Source organism: Mobula birostris, chromosome 23 (assembly GCF_030028105.1).
Source record: "Mobula birostris isolate sMobBir1 chromosome 23, sMobBir1.hap1, whole genome shotgun sequence".
Taxonomy (NCBI): Eukaryota; Metazoa; Chordata; class Chondrichthyes; order Myliobatiformes; family Myliobatidae; genus Mobula; species Mobula birostris.
The window spans coordinates 9,215,009-9,232,611 of NC_092392.1; the positions used below are offsets into that span (position 1 = coordinate 9,215,009).

A 17,603-nucleotide genomic window follows, 5' to 3' on the forward strand; every position below is an offset into this window, starting at 1 on the left:
TCAACCCTCAAAGTTCTCGAGCTTGTCATCTCCCTCAATCATCCCCCTTTCTCCTCCAATTAACAAAGCTAATCTTGTTATTCTGCAGCTAGTATTTCAAATCCATCTGTTTCATCGTTGTCTTTTAGGGGAGGAAAACTGACTTCTTGATTCAGTCAGGTCTAATCAGCAATTGATTTTTAATTACAAATCTAAAATTGCCTTGTAAGCTAGGCAGTTGTTTCATAACTATATGTTGAAACAAAAAATGGACTAAAGTAGATCGATCACCTGGTATGGGCATCGGTACCAAAGTTGGAGACACTAACATCTCTCCTTGACCAGACTTTGACTTTGCAAAGTCTCCCTCAGGACCAATTGGGGACCAATATCTAAACTGAGGCTTGTCACACTGATTAGCAAAGCAAAAATCTGACATAGATATACTCACATAATTATACCTTACAATGTGAAAGTCTTCTCTGTCATATACCCTGGGCATGCCTTGACCCATTGGCAGGATAGACTCACTAGAGTTTATGGTAACGGTACAAAGACAGGAGGGAGCTGCTTCCATATATTGTCTCCAGACTCCACAAAGTCTTTTGGTATCAGATCATATTTGGGTAAGGAATCTTCCCAATGGTGAGCACCCAGGATCTTCCTCACACTGAAAAATCAGATCTTCTCTGTGTTGAACATTACTGGAAGAAACAGTGCAAGTAGAAAGAGCACAAAATGTACTCTGAATGGGGCCTTCAATGTGTACCGTGCCAAGTAGCTTGATCATAGGACCACCGATCGAGCTGGCTAGGCCCTGATGGGTTTTACTATCAAACTGGAGATGCAACACCAGAGGTAAAACTCCTAGCCTCATACTTGCCAATCCACCTTGACAGCTCTGGTAGGAATGACAAGCGCAGCTCTTGCAGTGATAAAATCTACTCTTGACTGTCCATCATATTGTGTGGCACTATTAACATGCTTTCAAGTTGAGCATGCATGAGCAAGAGAAAATCTACAGATGCTGGAAATCTGAGCAACACACACAAAATGCTGAAATTCAGCAGGCCAGGAAGCACCTTTGGAAAAAAAGTACAGTTGACATTGACTGTACTTTTTTCTATAGAAGCTGCCTGGCCTGCTGAGTTCTTCTAGCATTTTGAGCTTGCATGAGCTTTTGTGGACCAACAGCAGTAGCAGAAACATACACTGTACAATCTGTATCCTTATGGCTTAGCACGTCCTTCACCCTGTCAGTACAATCAGGCCAGGTGGAATCTACCTTGATTCAAGCAGGACTATATAATGGCAAACTGACTAACACCAGGTGTACCTATAAAACAGCCGCTAACTTGTTGAATTTCCAACAAAATGAATTGTATGTAACATGGCAAAAACAATATGCAGAAGACAGAAATATAAACAGGAAATGTTGGAAATACTTGGCAAGTTTGGATTCATGCGGAGAGAAAACTCGTGTTAACATTCCAAGACAATAATCCTTCTCTGGATGCTGTCTGTCCTGCTGAGTATTTCCAGCATTTGCTATCATGACTTCAGAGCACAGACATTTGGAGTTTTGCTCTGTGATGCAATAGATAAAACTAAGTAATCCCTAACTAAAATGAGAATGAAAGATATACTGTAAGAGTAAGAGTCAGTCATTCAGGACTTGAACTTGCTCTGTCATACAGCATTATCAGGGCTAACTTCCTTTCTCAGCATTATTTTTCTGCCCTATCTTCTTGTCTCTTGATTCCTCTAATATCCAGACATTGATTAATCCCTATTTTGAACGCAAACAATGACTTAGCTTCTGTACTTCGCTTGAGAGATTCAAAGGGCCATTGTCCTCTGAGTGTTGCCATTTCTTTTCATTTCACTCTTAAACAGCCCATCCCTTATTTTGAGTCTGTGACCTCTGGTTCTAGTCTCCTTGGATGAGGAAGCATCTGGCTCATATCTACCTTGTTGACCCCTTCAGCGAATAATCTATTCCGTATACCTGTCATTCTTCTTAATGCTAGAGAACAAGAGCAAACTACTTAATTTCCCGTCATATTGCAGACCTGTCGTGCCACGAACCTGTTGGGTGCAGCACCCCATCAAAAGCAACAATATCCGTTTTTAGAGAAGGAGTCCAAAATTGTACCCAGTACTTCAGATATAGACTGAATTGTGGCTAATATGTTTATTCGTGTATCCCTATACTCCTGTCATAACATACTACATACCATTTGCTTTTCGAATCATCAGATGTATCTGTATATTATCTTTTAGTAACTTAAGTGCAAGGACACAGATTTATACTTCTGTTTTTTTTTATCAAAGTTGACAACCACACAAATTTCCATTCTCTACTTTCAACTTCATTCATTTATTTTCTCTACATTCTACATGAAAGCTTCTTTGCATTCTCAAATCAATTATGTTCCCACTCAGGTTCATATTGTTAACAAACAGTAATGTTAAATTTGGTCATCTCTACCAAATTTTCAACAAAAAGCAACAGTTTGGATCCAAGCACCAATTCCTGTGATGCCCCATTGTCAAAAACAGCGGTCCCCAACCACCGGGCCGCAAAGCATGTGCTACCGGGCCACAAGGAAACGACATGATTTGGCGATAGCAAACGATAGGAGTCAGCTGCACCTTTCCTCATTCCCTGTCACGGCCACTGTTGAACTTGAACGCACGCGAGGTCATGACCCGCGCGTCACCCATGTCAGCATGGGAAGGAGATCAACTCCTCGAGCTTGCAAATGACGGCGGGCTGAAAAGTATGTTTGACATAACATCCCTGCCGGCATTCTGGATCAAAGTCAAGGCTAAATATCCTGAGGTAGCCACGAAAGCACTGAAAACGTTGGTTCAATTTCCAACATATTTCTGCAATTAATGCAACAAAAACTAAATTGCGGAATAGACTGGACACAAGGAACCCCCTTCGAGTATCACTGTCTCCCATCACCTCTCGATGGGACTGTCTTGTTGCAGGGAAACAAGCCCAGGGCTCCCACTGATTCAGCGATATTGGTGTGTTGCAATGATTTTATATGTTCATACGGGGAAAATATGTGCTGTGTGTTTAATATCCAAATGTTACTTAAAATGTTATGATGCTGTTGACTTACTTATATAACCATATAACAATTACAGCATGGAAACAGGCCCTCCTGGCCCTTCTAGTCCGTGCCAAACGCTACTCTCACCTAGTCCCACCGACCTGCACTCAGCCCATAACCCTCCATTCCTTTCCTGTCCATATACCTATCCAATTTTTCTTTAAATGATAATATCGAACCTGCCTCTACCACTTCTACTGGAAGTTCGTTCAACACTTACTTCAAGCTCCCCTGTCCTCCCCTGATAATTAACTTATCACTATATTCATGCGAGGAAAATATGCGCTGTGTGTTTAATATTAAATTCGTTAGATAAACCCTTTTAGAAACAAAATTGAGTGTATTAGCCTAGCCACTTATCACCTATATTCCGGTCGTGATTACCCCCCACCCCCGAACAGAATCGCCAAAAACGATTGGTAGAAAAAAAACGCATGCGCAAGGCACGCATGTGCACTGGTGACCGCGCAAGGCTTCATAGTCATTGTAGTCTTTCTCGGGGTAAACACAATGTATTTGACTGCTACTCTTGTCCGTTGGCAACCCTAACACCACCTCCCCCTCTGGTTGGCCGGTCCGCAAGAATATTGTCAATATTAAACCTGTCCGCAGTGCAAAAAAGGTTGGGGATCGCTGGTCAAAAACACCCATTTATTAACATAAAAGGTTGTGCAGATGCTAGAAATCTGGAGCAACATGCTGAAAATGCTGGAAGAACTCAGCAGGTGGCAGCATCTATGGAAATGAATAAACAGTGGAAGTTTTGAGCTGAGATCAATCACATTTTGTTGTGCTTTGAGCTTTGATAGGTTCCACCTCAAAGTTGCAGTCAGTTTGTGAGCAACTGTGACGTTGTGTTGCTGAAGCAGTCTTGCTGTCATTTCTGAGATGTTCTTTATGCACACCTACAGACAACCTAACAAAGGAATTGTGAAGATGGTCACTGGATCCCAATACTCAATCAACAACGCTTGACAGTTTCAGAACTTTTGAATCGAGAACAATCAATAAGCAGGACTCTCACAAAAGAAGGCATTTGTGAACTTCTCAATCAAGTTTGATAGAGAAATTTATGAACAGATGAAAGGTGCACCAATGGATCTCCTGTCTCTAGCCTACTTGCGGAAGTCATAATGCAGAAATTAGAAAATAGTTGTTTCAGAAATCAAACCCAAACTCTGGGTGTGCTATGTGGATGACACCTTTGTGATTATCAAGGAAAATGATGTACCAAGAACACATCAACTGCTAAATAATATCTTTAATGACACCAAGTTCACAATGGAAATTGTAAAGAAAAGCCAGCTCACATTCTTGGATGTTCTTATCACGAGAACTATCGCTGGTCAATCACAGATGCCAGTCTACAGGAAAGCAACACATACCCATCAAATTCTGAACTTCAATAGCAATCACCCAAAAATGTCCCATTGCAACACCACAGACACAAAACTGGAAGAAGAAAAGCACCTCTTCAAGACCTTTCAACAGAACGAATGTCCAAGAAGCTTCATCCGAAGGTACCTCAAGGTCAGAAACCTGAATATACAAACTACTCAAAGGATGAATAAATGAATTATATTGCCGTCTTGGAAATGACAGCAAGGCTACTCCAACAACACAACATCAGAGTAGCTCACAAAATGACGGCAACTTCGAGGAGTAACCTATCAAAAATTTAAGCACACCAAGCAACACACACAAAATGCTGGAGGAACTTAGCACTGAGGAAGGGCCTTGGCCCGAAACATCGTCTGTACTCCTTTCCAAAGAAGCTGCCTGGCCTGCTGAGTTCCTCCAGCATTTTGTGTGTGTTGCTTGGATTTCCAGCATCTCCAGATTTTTCCTTGTTTGTCAAAACACAACAAAATGTGACTGATAGACAAATGTTATCTACAAAATCCAGTGTAGTGACTGCGACAAGTACTACGTTGGTCAAACAGGAAGAAAACTATCGAGCAACAGCAGCCAGCAGAAGGCACGAACCACTCTCACTAGTATCAGCTACTGAAGACAAAGACGAAGAAGGACACCATCTCAACTGGACGACAGCCAGAGTCTTGACTCAAGCAAGAACCAGAAAAGAATGAGAATTCCTTGAAGCATGGAGGATCCATCAACAAACACATCAACATAGATCCAGTATATAAACCCTTACAGAGAAAAGAGAAACAACAATGTGAGCAATGAACAAATCACCAGTAATCTCAGGATTTGGACATTGAAGCAAACATTTCTAACGGACCTCCCTCGAAGCTAGCCAATCAGAATCTTCTACAGCTAAACTGTTCACAGTGTTTTGAACAAGCCAAACAGATCAATATCCATTCAGAACCCAAATGTGTATATAAGCTGGCATTCAGGGGAGATAACACCCTCAACTGTGCACTGGTGATGGCTTCTCGATTGGAGCCAAAATTTTTCCAAGTTAGCTGATCAACCAAACTTCGAAATATGTTAACATTTCCTGTTTTCTTTTCCTCTCCATTTTCTTAAATAGTTTGATAACATTTGCTACCATCCAATCAACAGGATTCATTTAAGGGTCTATGGAATTTTGAAAGTTGATAACCAGAAAATCCACTGTTTCCTTTCAAAACTCGGGGATGAAAATTGTCAAGTCTGATAGTTTTCAGGCTCATAAGTTTTCCAATAGTAGCTTTTAGTGATGTTACTTTCTTTTATTTCCTTATTTGCAGTGGATCCTTGGTCCTGTGGTATTTGTGACAGTTTGTTTTTGTGTGTTTCTCCATGAATATAATGCAAACATAAAAAACCTACAGTAAAATACAGGCCCTTCAGTCGACAAAGCTGTACCGAACATGTCCATACCTGAGAAGTTACCCTAGCCCTCTATTTTTCTTAGCTCCATGTACCTGTCCAGGAGTCTCTTAAAAGACGCTATCATATCCGCCTCCACCACCGTTGCTGGCAGCCCATTCCACACACTCACCACTCTCTGCATAAAAAGCTTACCCCTGACACCTCCTCTGTACCTACTCCCAAGCACCTTGAAACTGTGCCCTCTCATGTTAGCCATTTCAGCCCTGGGAAAAAACCACTGACTATCCACATGATCAGTGCCTCTCATCATCTTATACACCTCTATCAGGTCACCTCTCATCCTCCGTCGCTCCAAGGAAAAAAGGCCAAGTTCACTCAACCTATTCTCATAAGGCATGCTCCCCAATCCAGGCAACATCCTTGTAAGTCTCCTTTGCACCCTTTCTATGGCTTCCACATCCTTCCTATAGTGAGGCGACCAGAACTGAGCACAGTACTCCAAGTGGGGTCTGACCAGGGTCCTATATAGCTGCAACATTACCTCTCGGCTCCTAAACTCAATCCCATGATTGATGAAGGCCAATGCACCGTATGCTATCTTAACCACAGAGTGAACCTGCGCAGCTGCTTTCAATGTCCTATGGACTCGGACCCCAAGATCCCTCTGATCCTCCACACTGCCAAGAGTCTTACCATTAATACTATATTCTGTCATCATATTTGACCTACTAAAATGAACCACCACACTTATCTGGGTTGAACTCCATCTGCCATTTCTCAGCCCAGTTTTGCATCCTATCAATGTCCCGCTGTAACCTCTGACAGCCCTCCACACTATCCACAACACCTCCAACCTTTGTGTCATCAGCAAACTTACTAACCCATCCTTCCACTTCTTCATCCAGGTCATTTACAAAAATCACGAAGAGTAGGGGCCCAGAATGGATCCCTGAGGCACACTACTGGTAAGCGACCTCCATGCAGAATATGACCCATCTACAACCACTCTTTGCCTTCTGTGGGCAAGCCAGTTCTGGATCCACAAAGCAATGTCCCCTTGGATCCCATGCCTCCTTACTTTCTCAATAAGCCTTGCATGGGGTACCTTATCAAATGCCTTGCTGAAATCCATATATACTACATCTATGGCTCTACCTTCATCAATGTGTTTAGTCACATCCTCAAAAAATTCAATCAGGCTCGTAAAGCATGACCTGCCCTTGACAAAGCCATGCTGACTATTCCTAATCATATTATGCCTCTCCAAATGTTCATAAATCCCGCCTCTCAGGATCTTCCCCATCAACGTACTGACCACTGAAATAAAACTCACTGGTCTATAATTTCCTGTGCTACCTCCACTCCCTTTCTTGAATAACGGAACAACATCGGCAACCGTCCAATCTTACGGAACCTCTCCCGTCCCCATTGATGATGCAAAGATCATCACCAGAGGCTCAACAATCTCCTCCCTCACCTCCCATAGTTGCCTGGGGTACACCTCATCCGGCCCCAGTGACTTAACCGACTTGATGTTTTCCAAAAGCTCCAGCACATCCTCTTTCTTAATATCTGCATGCTCAAGCTTTTCAGTCCGCTGTAAGTCATCCCTATAATCGCCAAGACCCTTTTCCATAGTGAATACTGAAGCAAAGTACTAATTTAGTACCTCTGCCATCTCCTCTGGTTCCATACACACTTTCTCACTGTCACACTTGACTGGTCCTATTCTAATGTATTTGTTTAATTCACCTGCCATGTCGCTATTGCCATGACAAAATATCCTATCTCTGTACATTTTTTCCCACTAGGCCTTTCCTTTTACTTACCATTAGAAGTTCTGAATTATTTTACATATTTTGTATTTTCCTTTTCTTATTCAAATTATTGGCTATTCTTTGCTAATTTATAAAAGCTTCCAAAGCTCAGGTTTACTGAGTTCCCAGGGTTATATACAGCATATATACTTTGACAATAAATGTACTTTGCATTTTTGAATCTGTGCTGCTTTCAGTATTAAATTTTTAAAACTTTTCCCCTAAATTTAACACTTTTTAATATGTGCCTCTCAAAGTTCAACCATGAGAGGTGGATGCGGGTAAGGCCGGCCAACAGGGTCTGGTGGAGCTGTACAGGCCAATCCACTGTACAGTGGATGCAATGGATTGCAGAAGTGTTGATGAACTCCAACCATGTCATCGACTTCAGAGGACGATGGAGGCAGGAGGCCATTGATGGCTTATGCTCCACTTAGGAGCTACGGGCTCAACGAACAACAACTTTAATATTTCCTGTAATTCACTGTTGGACTTCTTTGTCTATGGTGTCCCTGTGCCTCAAATGAACATATTTGTTGTAAATTAAGCATAATTTCTTTAAATGACTGTCCACTATCATATGTTTTCCTAACCTACTACTGCAAACTTGCCTTTCCTATCTTTGTAGTTTCTTTAGATTAGAAATCCTAGTTTCAGATTGAATTCAGATTTAATGTACAATTTTGTTATATGGTTATTTTTTTTCCTCGGGGCCACTTTACATCAAAATTATTAATTAACCCTTTCACACTGCACGAATTACATCTGAAATAACCTGTTCAAAAACCCCTCTCATATTGAATCAGATTAAAATTCAGCAGTGCTGATACATCTAGTTGTGAAATGTAGTGGATCATTATATAAACAGTGTCCAGGAACACCACCATCTTCAAAGTTCAAAGTAAATTAATTATCAAAAGCCACATATGTCACTATATACAACCCTGAGATTCGTTTTCTTGCAGGGATACTCAATAAATCTATAAAATAATAACCAGAACAGAATGAGTTAAAGATCACACCAACTTGGGCGTCCAACCAATGGGCAAAAGGTAACAAACTGTGCAAACAAAAATAAAGAAATAATAACAACAATAATAATAATAATAATAACCAACAATGTTAGGGCCCAATGGCTAGGTGTCAAAGATAAGGCTGAAGTATTTGCAATTATTCAGCCAGAAGTGCTGAGTGGAATGCCCAGCACACTTTTCTCCTATCATCCATGCCATCACAGATCCTTGACTTTACCCAATTCGACTCACTCCATGCAACAGTAACCAAGAAAAGACTGAGCACACTAGATACAACTAAGATACAGGAAACCTTCTAGCTGTGGAAAAGAATGCTTATGCTCCAGAATAGAAAATGTCTCAAAAACCAAAACATTCCTGCAGAATTAGAAGGCTGCCATCTATCAGACAATATGGAAAATATCCCAGTCACAAAAGTCAGAACAAGTCCAGTCCAGTTTAATACTGTTAAATCAAAATTACAGTACTTTCAATCCCTAGTTGTCAATGGTACTAGTGATGCTTACTCACCAACCACCTGTGCACAGATTATGTGTGGACAGGGACACTGGCTCCAGATCTCACTGTAGACCAAACATGAAAAGAGTTGATAACTTGATAAGAGGTGATAGTGATTACCTGTTAGATCAAGGCAACATAGGACCAGTATGGCATCTCAAAACCTTGCTAGAAGGTAAGACAATCAGTATTGAAAGGCAAACAGTCTAGTAATTGGATTCCTACCTTACATGAAGGAAGATGGTTGAATTTACTATTCAGTCCCAAGGAACTGCAGTTGAAGTTGCTAGGGCAGCATCCTTAGGCCCAACTATCCAGGCCTCGACTTAGTAAGGTTCAGGAGGATGATTCCGGGAATGAAGGGGTTAACAAATGAGGAGTGTTTGGCAGCTTTGGGACTGCACTCACAGTAATTTAGAAGAATGCATGGGGATCTCATTGAAACCTATCGAATGTTGAAAGGACTAGATAAGGTGGATGTGGAGAGGATGTTTCCAGAACTAGAGGGCACAGCCCCAAAATTGAGGGGCAATCTTTTAGAACAGAGGTAAGGAGGAATTTTTTTAGCCAGAGAGTAGTGAACCTGTGGAATGCTCTGCCACAAATTGCAGTGGAGGCCAAGTCCATGTGTATATTCAAGGCAGAAGTTGATAGACTCCTGATCGTTCAAGGCATCAAAGGATACGGTGAGAAGGCAGCAGGTGTATGGGGTTAAGTGGGATCCGGGATCATCCATGATGGAATGGCGGAGCAGACTCGATGGGCTGAATGGCCCAATTTTGCTCCTATGTCTTATGGTCTTAGTAGTGGGGAAAATGCTACAATCTACTGGTATGCAGTAGCAGAAGCCAAGTAAGAAAATATTAATGGCAAATTAAAAAAATTTATCACAAAGAAGTCATGCTTGACAAATCTGTATCGTTTTTTTCTCTTATAAAAGGTAGAAAAGGGAGAGCAAGGGGATGTGGTTCATTTGCATTTTCAGAAGACCACTGACACATGAGGTTATGAGATACAACTTCCCCTTCTAATCACATCAACGTTTCAAAGTAAATACTCATTTTTGCTTCATTCCTTCATCCCCATCAACATACTCCTTGGTTCTTGTTGCCCTTTCCCATCTATCTGTAGGAAACGCAACATCCATTTTTTTGCCTATTTCCTTTACATTATCCAGGCACCAAAACATTCCTTCTAAGTGAAAGAGTGGTTCCTTTGCATGTCTTCCAATAGTAGATTGGATTCTTTGCTCACAATGTGCCTTTCCTGCATTAGAGAATCCAAGCCCTGAGCAATTTCTGCTCTGCAGACATCCTCATTCAAAGGGCAAGGGTGGGCTTCCAATTGCCTGTCACTTCGATTCTGCAACCACTCTCTGGCCTCTCTGTCACTGGTCTTTTCTACTGTTCCAATGAAACAAAAGAACCACTTTTTAATTTTCTGCCTCAGCATGTTACAGAACTTGAGACTTAACACTGAACCCAAAAATTTCAGAAAACGAGCTTTCTCATTTGTATCAAAACTTATGAGTTCTTTAGACCATAAGACAAAGGAGCAGAAGTCGGCCATTTGGCCCATTGAGTCTGCTCCGCCATTTTATCATGAGCTGATCCATTCTCCCATTTAGTCCCACTCCCCCGCCTTCTCACCATAACCTTTGATGCCCTGGCTACTCAGATACCTATCAATCTCTGCCTTAAATACACCCAATGACTTGGCCTCCACTGCTGCCCGTGGCAACAAATTCCATAGATTCACCACCCTCTGACTAAAAAAATTTCTTCGCATTTCTGTTCTGAATGGGCGCCCTTCAATCCTTAAGTCATGCCCTCTCGTACTAGACTCCCCCATCATGGGAAACAACTTTGCCACATCCACTCTGTCCATGCCTTTCAACATTTGAAATGTTTCTATGAGGTCCCCCCTCATTCTTCTAAACCCCAAGGAATACAGTCCAAGAGTGGACAAACGTTCCTCATATGTTAACCCTCTCATTCCCGGAATCATTCTAGTGAACCTTCTCTGTACCCTCTCCAACGTCAGCACATCCTTTCTTAAATAAGGAGACCAAAACTGCCCAAGTGAGGTCTCACCAGCGCCTTATAGAGCCTCAACATCACATCCCTGCTCCTATACTCTATTCCTCTAGAAATGAATGCCAACATTGCATTCGCCTTCTTCACCACCGACTCAACCTGGAGGTTAACCTTAAGGGTATCCTGTACGAGGACTCCCAAGTCCCGTTGCATCTGAGAACTTTGAATTCTTTCCCCATTTAAATAATAGTCTGCCTGTTTATTTCTTCTGCCAGAGTGCATAACCATACACTTTCCAACATTGTATTTCATTTGCCACTTCTTTGCCCATTCTTCTAATCTATCCAAGTCTCTCTGCAGACTCTTCGTTTCCTCAGCACTACCGGCCCCTCCACCTATCTTCGTATCATCAACAAACTTAGCCACAAAGCCATCTATTCCATCTTGTACTACCCAAAGGCAGAATTCCTCCTCAGGGTCCAGTTAACACATATACTGCACACATTAGCAATAACTAACCCATCGACTTCTATTGTAACTTCATCAACCTTTAACATTAACTTAGCTTTTTTCTTTCTGCAAATGCAGAATGATGTGCTGTTTTTGTCCAACATTCTCTACCTTTCCAGAAAATGTACTTTTCTGACAGTTTTTCTCTTCTCTGGGTTTTCATGTCAGTTGTCATTAACAAGCCTTCACTATCATCTCTCAGCTGAGACCAATCTGTATCACTCATTTTCACATGGTCTCCATTGTACCACGACGTTCTCTTTGTTTTCCTCATCTCTCACCATCCCCACTTTACCTGTAAGGTAGAGCATACTTCTTTTCTAACATTCCTGGTTCTGATGAAAGTTTACCCACCTTAAATGGTAACTTTGTTTCGCTGTCCATGGATGCTGCTCGGCTTGCTGACTATTTCCAGCATTTTTGGCATTTATCATGGAAAGGCATACTTGTGATAAAGGGAATGCAGTCAAGATTCATGTAATGGTAGAACAGGCACGCAGGCAAATTGTCTTGCTTCTGTTTCTGCTCCATATGCCCACCCCCTATGGGTTCAAGATTGATTGCACACTGATTTCATAGTCATGGAAAAGTACAGCATAGTAACAGACCCTTCAGCCCATCTATTCCATGCCAAAACCATTCAAACTTTCCTATGTTAAATGACTTGTCTCATCACACCCAAAGTTTTTTTCAGCATCCACAAGGTGTAAGTCAGGGGCATAATTGAAAACATCGCACTATCTGGATACAACATACAGAGCTTTGAGCTAATCCGGTGGCAAGATCTCTTAGCTCTGTCTATCATATGTCGTTTTTGATGTTTAGCCTGCAAGTACTCTTGTACTGCAGGTTCACCAGCATGTCATCTCATCATTTTCAGGAATCGTGCTGCTTCTGGAGTGTCCTTTTGCACTCCACGGCCCAGGGGAATGAAAGGCAATTAAAAAAAAAGACAGAAATGGTTTCTACCAAACCCTCAATGGTAGAAGTTTTGAATGGGGTAAAAATGAATGTGGAGGAAGTACTAGAAAGACTGATTATACTGAAGCGATCATGGTCTAGAAACAATAATCAGAGAAAATACTTAAAATGCACACAGTTTAGTTTGGATTGGATAAAAGAAATCAGCACAGATTTATTAAAGACAAATTGTATTTGATTAATTTGATTGGATTTTTGATGAGGTAACAGAATGGACGATCACAATTTCTCCTGTCAGAGATGACGTCGAATCAATAGGCTAAATGGTCTCTGCAGTGCAGTAACAATTTCATGATTCAATTATGTATGTTTACTAAGGAAAGGAAAATCATACACTTTAAATCAAAATTAAAAACTTGGATATTTTGTTCAAGGAGTAAATCCTGAAAATTAATTATCATTTTGAATTAACTTGGAGATCTAATTGTTAGGCAGGTCTCCTCAGGTCACTCTGTCTTCCTTCCAAGGCCCGTGTAGATCACCATGCAATTAATGCTGTTTTTACACATAAATGAGTAACTTTGCATACTGGCCAATTTACCATGAATCTCCAAACTCATTTACACTGGTGCTTTCAGGTGTGTATAGTCTGTATTTTATACTGTAATTTTTCACCCTAAATTATCCTTTCATACACTTTCACAACCTGCATTCGTACTTTTAAAGAATTATGCACAAATAGTATCAAATCTCTCTTTTTCCTCACCCAATTTAGAATTTTACTCTTAACGTGATATTATTTCCTCATATTCTTCCTGTATATTCATTATTTTTGTGTTAGATTTCACCTGCTTTTGCTACCAGTTTACACCCTCTTTAATCCTACTACCCTCCTTGGTATTCATCACACCTGAGGCTTTTATCATCTGCAGCTTTCGAATTGTTTTCTGTGCACCAAAATCCACACATTTATGTACTCTAGGAAAAGCTGCACTGACCACTCTACACCTTTCCCTGGTCTAAAAACAATTGTTTACCATATTCCTCAGTTTTCTGTCACAAAAACTATTTCTTATCTTTACTCTTCATTCCGTGCTTTCAACCCAGCTAACAAACCGATCTTGTAGCACGACTGAATGTGTAAAGGCCTGGATAGGGTGGAAATGAAAAGGATGTTTCCAGTTGTATGAGAGGCATGGACCAGAGGGCACAGCTTTAGAATAGATGGACATCCTTTGGAACAGAGATGAAGGGAATTTCTTTATTCAGAGGGTGGCAAATTTGCGAATTTCATTGTCATAGACAGCTGTGGAGGCCAAGTCATTAGGGATATTTAAAGGGGAGATTGCTAAGTTCCTGTTTAGTAAGGGTGTCAAAGGTTTCAGGAAGAAAGCAGGAGAATGGGGTTGGGAGGGATCAAAACAACCATGATCAAACAGCACAGCAGACTCGATGAGCTGAGTGGTCTAATTCTGCTCCTACAATATGCCTTACATAACATAAGAAATAGGAGCAGGAGTAGGCCATCCGGCCTATCAAGCCTGCCCCGCCATTCAATAAGATCATGGCTGATCGGTCCGTAAACTCAGCTCCATCTACCTGCCTTTTCCCCATAACCCTTAATTCCCCTACTATGTAAAAACCTATCTCACTGTTTCTTAACTATATGTAGTGAAGAAGCCTCAACTGCTTCCCTGGGCAGAGAATTCCACAGATTCACCACTCTCTGGGAAAAACAGTTTCTCCTCATCTCCATCCTAAATCTTCTCACCTGAATCTTGAGGCAATGTCCCCTAGTTCTAGTCTCACCTACCAATGGAAACAACTTTCCTACTTCTATAGGGCAGTGGTATACTTGTTTTGCAGGATGAGCGAGATCAGGGACAATTCTAATATCCTTGATGACTATAACTGCAGGAAGTGTGTCCATCTGCAGCTCCTGCCACGTCACATGAAACAGCTGGATCTGCTGATGGACTTGCTTTGGAGCATCTGGTATGCACAAAATGTTTAGAGTGTTAGTCATGGCACAGCTACGGAAAGAAAGCAGATGGGTGATCTTCTTGTTTGAGAGGGAAACAGTCAGGCGCTTCGGTGATCAAGAGTGAGGATCCAGCCTGATAATATGGGACTAGAACCAGGGATTAGACTAGCTACAGATCAGTCAAAAGGGGGAGGCTGTGACCCATATGTGTACAAATAACATAGAGAGATCTTGCAAGGTGAGCTTAGGGAGTTAGGTAAAGAAGTCCCCATGCGGGTAGAAATAAAAAGATAGAACGAGATGAATGCGTGGCTGAATTACTGGTGCAGGAGAGAATGCTTTAGGTACTTGGATCACTGGTATCACTTGTGGGGTGGGTGGGACCTGTAGAAAGCAGATGGGTTGCATCTCAGCTGGAAGGTACTCTGGAGAGTTAAACTGATATGACAGGGCAGTGGAAAGCTGGGGAGAAAAATGTACAGGATAAATCAAGCAAATCCCATAGACAAAGCTGAAAGAGGCAGGTTAGGGAGCATGAGAGGGCTGGCTGGCTTAAATGCAGTTACTTCAATACAAGGGGCCTCGGCATTGTCAGTGATCCCTACCATCCATCCAACAATCTCTTTGAGCCCCTACTAACAGGCGAGAGGTACTGTAGCATTAGGTAAACACAAAATATTCTGCAGATGCTGGGGTCAAAGCAACACTCACAACAAGCTGGAGGAACTCGGCAGGTCCGGCAGCATCCGTGGAAATGATCCCTACCCCCTACACCTCCTCTCTTGCCACCATTCAGGGCCCCAAACAGTCCTTCCAAGAGAGGCAACACTTCACTTGTGAGTCTGTTGGGGTCATCTATTGCATCCGGTGCTCCCGGTGCGGCCTCCTCTACATCGGTGAAACCCGACGCAGATTGGGGGATCGCTTTGTCGAGCACCTCCGTTCCGTCCGCCACAATAGACAGGATCTCCCGGCTGCCACACACTTCAGCTCTGCTTCCCACTCCCATTCAGATATGTCCATACATGGCCTCCTCTACTGCCATGATGAGGCTAAACTCAGGTTGGAGGAGCAACACCTCATATACCGTCTAGGTAGTCTCCAGCCCCTTGGTATGAACACTGAATTCTCCAACTTCTGGTAATTCCCTACCCTTCCCTTCCCCTATCCCTATGTCACTCTGCCCCCTCCCCCAGCTGCCTATCACCTCCCTCATGGTTCCGCCTCCTTCTACTACCCATTGTGTTTTCCCCAATTCCTTCTTCACCTTTCCTGCCTATCACCTCCCTGCTTCCCCTCCCCCACCCCTTTGTCTTTCCCCTTACTGGTTTTTCACCTGGAACCTACCAGCCTTCTCCTTCCCACCCTCCCCCACCTTCCTTATAGGGCCTCTGCCCCTTCCCTCTTCAGGCCTGACAAAGGGTTCCGGCCCAAAACGTCGACTCATCGTTTCCACGGATGCTGCCTGACCTGCTGAGTTCCTCCAGCTTGTTGTGAGTGTTACTGTAGCATTAGGACCTGATCACACTGTTTACTTTTAATTTGTATCAGATATGCACTTTCTTATTTGTGGTAATATTACTTAATGCATAATATCTACTGTGTAGTGTACCTTGGTCGGGAGGAACGTTGTTTCGTTTGCATAGGTACAGTTGAATGACAACAAATGGAACCTGATCAAACAACGTGCTGGAGGAACTCAGCGTGTCAAGCAGCATCTGTGAGCAGGACACATTCCGCTCAGTCCACTGTGTTCTTCCAGTAGACTGCTTGTTGCTGCAGATTCCAGCATCTGCTGTCTCTTGTTACACAGGCAAGTTAGATATGCTGAAAGTACAGATCAGCACATAATAAAATGTGATATTGCAATCACAGAAATATGGTCGAGGGAAGGACAGAACTGGTAGTTCAACGTCTGGTTGAGGGAAGGACAGAACTGGTAGTTTAACATCCAGTTGAGGGAAGGACAGAACTGGTAGTTTAACATCCAGTTGAGGGAAGGACAGAACTGGTAGTTCAACGTCTGGTTGAGAGGAGGACAGAACTGGTAGTTTAACATCCAGTTGAGGGAAGGACAGAACTGGTAGTTTAATATCTGGTTGAGGGAAGGACAGAACTGGTAGTTTAACATCCGGTTGAGGGAAGGACAGAACTGGTACTTTAACATCCAGTTGAGGGAAGGACAGAACTGGTAGTTTAATGTCTGGTTGAGGGAAGGACAGAACTGGTAGTTTAACATCCGGTTGAGGGAAGGACAGAATTGGTAGTTTAACATCCGGTTGAGGGAAGGACAGAACTGGTAGTTTAACATCCGGTTGAGGGGAGGACAGAACTGGTAGTTTAACATCCGGTTGAGGGGAGGACAGAACTGGTAGTTTAACATCCAGTTGAGGGAAGGACAGAACTGGTACTTTAACGTCTGGTTGAGGAAAGGACAGAACTGGTAGTTTAACGTCCGGGCAGATGAGGCACATCTGCCATAGTTGGCAACTCACCTAGGAGAAGAAAACTCTGATCTCAAATTTCCACTGCCTTATGGCTACTCCCACTCATGGGGAGGGCTTTTGAAGTAAACCCTGGGGAAAAATCCAGAGCTGGAGTCCCTACATTGAGTTCAACAGTGACTGGCAACTCCTGCGACACCGCTGGTGCCAAACTGTACTGGTCTCTGCCGTTCCTTTGGGTTCATCAGCTGTGTGGAGAGGAAGCTTGCTGCATTGGCAACGTCTTGCTCTCCATATTGTACTGCTCTGGTTTATACTGGCTTACGTATACAATGTAGATAGTTTACATACTGGCTTACGTATACTGTACAATGTAGATAGTTTATTACCTATTTTACATACTGGCTTATGTATACAATGTAGATAGCTAGGACATAACATCCATGGTCGACCGCAACTAATGGAGGC

The 17,603-nt window shown here is 42.4% G+C and overlaps 1 protein-coding gene across 15 annotated transcripts in view; it reads right to left on the bottom strand.

Moving 5' to 3' along the window:
* The window catches only part of shank3a (SH3 and multiple ankyrin repeat domains 3a), a 1,072,328-nt gene that overhangs the window by 27,044 nt on the left and 1,027,681 nt on the right, over window positions 1-17,603 (bottom strand). The gene's annotated exons all lie outside the window — the stretch shown is intronic.